This window comes from Salvia hispanica, chromosome 6, assembly GCF_023119035.1.
Source record: "Salvia hispanica cultivar TCC Black 2014 chromosome 6, UniMelb_Shisp_WGS_1.0, whole genome shotgun sequence".
NCBI lineage: Eukaryota > Viridiplantae > Streptophyta > Magnoliopsida > Lamiales > Lamiaceae > Salvia > Salvia hispanica.
The window spans coordinates 18,559,863-18,562,644 of record NC_062970.1 but is presented as its reverse complement, the minus strand read 5'-3'; positions in this window follow the sequence as shown (position 1 = coordinate 18,562,644).

The window sequence follows — 2,782 nt, the reverse complement described above, 5'->3', positions numbered from 1 at the left end:
ATAATATAGTAGTCATCAATAAGAGTAGTAAATGAACAATAACGAAAAGCGATTAAATGAGTACGAAATATATAAAGATATTGGTAATCATAAATTCATAATACAAAGAGAAAACAAATCGGACTTATATACACAAAAACATTTATTTTAATCAATTCGCAGAAACCAACTTTGTTTAGACGGTAAAAACTTTAAAATAGAAATACTAATGTCCAAAAATTCTGAAAATTTATTTCTATGTAAAATAGAAATAGTGCAACACCGAAGAATTAGGATCATATGTGTTAGCACCTCAAGGATCTAAATAATAGTACCTCCATCCACAAATAATAAATAAAATTATAAATCTTTTAGAATTTTAATATGCAATTAGTAACAAAAAGAGTGAGAGAAAAAATGTTAGAAATAATATTAGTAAATTGTGGATCCACGTTACTAGTAGTATTAGTAGTATTTAAAACTTTTTATTTTTATAAGTAATCTAATGTTAATGTATTGCCCAAAATAATAAAACTATTTTATTTTTTATGGGCTAAGATTTTCTTGCCATTTTTCAATTTGAATGATTTATAATATGAAATAATAAAAAAAACATTTCCAATATATGTGGTGGTTGTTGTGAAGGACAGATCAAGGATGTTGAGTCACAGTCTCACTTTACAATTCTCGAGAATCACTATATCATTAAATCAATTAAAAATATGAAATTGCTAAAATCCAAGACTAATTCGCATGCTCCCAAATTTTGCTCTTCTTCCAAAACATGTAGGCTTTTTCTTTTGACGAGGTGATCAGGTAAACGATGTGCTTCACTATTTGTTTTATATTGGGTAACTGATTTTAAAGTCGCTAACTTTTCATAAATTTTGATTATTCCTATGAATTTTAAAAAGTTCGTATAATGTCACGAACTTTATTATCGGTTGTCATTTTTCCATGTTAGGTTTTTTGGTCTGATTCAAACAGTTCGTTTCCTATTAAGACAATATCCAAATTCTTTTATCTTACTATCGTTATCTTTTTCTTTGAAATAGCTTCGCGTGGGTACCTTGTACGGCTAAATCGGAACTCGGATGAAGAAGTTATGGCCATTATGATAGTACAAGGTCGCACAAAGGTCACAGCCTTCATCAAAATTAAAAGAATATTTTTAATAATAGTTAGGGTTTTTAATTAAGGAATAAAAAACAGAATTAAAATTTAAATTTGATCAAAATCGAATTTAAATCCGTTGACTATTAGTTTTTAACGAAAATGTTAACAAGAGGACCAAAATGATCAAATTCTATATATTCAAGATTATAAAATCCAAAAAATAATGTTTAGGACCAAAACGTAAAATGATCATATGTTCAGGACAAGACATGTACTCTAATTTCTAATTAGTTGCAAAGTTTCTCTACTGTATGGGCGTATGGCGCAGAAGCATCTAGACTTATTCACTATTAATTTCTTTCAATCCTCTATATCTAATTATATGGACATATTTAATTATATACTACTACTATTATACTTTTGCAGGAGAGTAAAAATGTAAAGTGATGGCTTTTTACTCCTGTTGATATGATCATACGAATGTTAATTTATTAATATTCATTGTCTCTTAAAACAACACTCATGCCGGCATGTGTGTACTTCTTTATTTTGTTATAACTTTACTAGAACTGTAATAATTTCTAGTTTACATATGTTTCTTCAACTGTTCAAATATTTTATTTTTACTATTAATTCCAATTTCCAAATATTGAAGTTACGTAAAAATTGGTACACTACTTTTAAAATAACAATACTATTACTACCTAGCCTTTCGTTTATAATGATGATTTTGAAGAAAAACAATTCTGAATATATTATCTCATTATAATTTATAAAGTCAAGATCATAAAGTCAAGAAAAGGCACAACAATTATTTGCAAGCTACATACAATATCACGATGGATGCACAGATAAGTGAAGCGAATGTGATTATGTTTTTCACTATCAATTCATTATTTGTTAATATGTTAATTACGGATAGGTTTGTGTTAAAAACTTAAAATGACAATAATAATATACAGTAATATTGTAAACGCTATACAACAATATTATAAACGCTACACATCAATCTATAGATTGTTGTATAGTGTGTTGGATATTATTGGCAGAGAAAAATTGTTGTATACAATGTTGCATATTGCTGGCGGTGTTTTTTAACCTTTTTTTTTATGCCACATGGCAGCTTATTATTCGTCCACGTGTACAAATGATTGACTAGGGATGGTAGTATGGTGTTATTTTAAGAGTTGGTGTCACTCTAACACTCCCCTTACTCCATATGTTTTTCTTTATTTTTTAATTTTATCAATTTTGCATTAAAACATGTATAGTTCATTACTACTACTATGATATATTTTTATAGATGGAGATAGTATTTTCTTTTTTAAATTTGTAAAAATAAATGTGAGAATGAAAGTTATTAGGAGTAAAAGATTGCGAGAATTTAAAGAAACAATTCAAAAATATCAGGAAATCCTTATCAATACTATCTGCAATGTATATATATAATCTACAGTAATAATACTATGTAAATATATGTTTAAGGAAATTAAATAGGAGTAATTCATGACATAAGATATTAGAAATTCTTTACTTAGATTTAATTAAATTATACTATATTGATAATATTAGATGAGTCGGTCACATATTTGGACAAGCTACCGGCCAATTATTATTGATTAGGTCCAAAGTTAATGAAATTCGTCAAAATTCGATAATATTTTATAATTAATGAAATTCGTCAAAA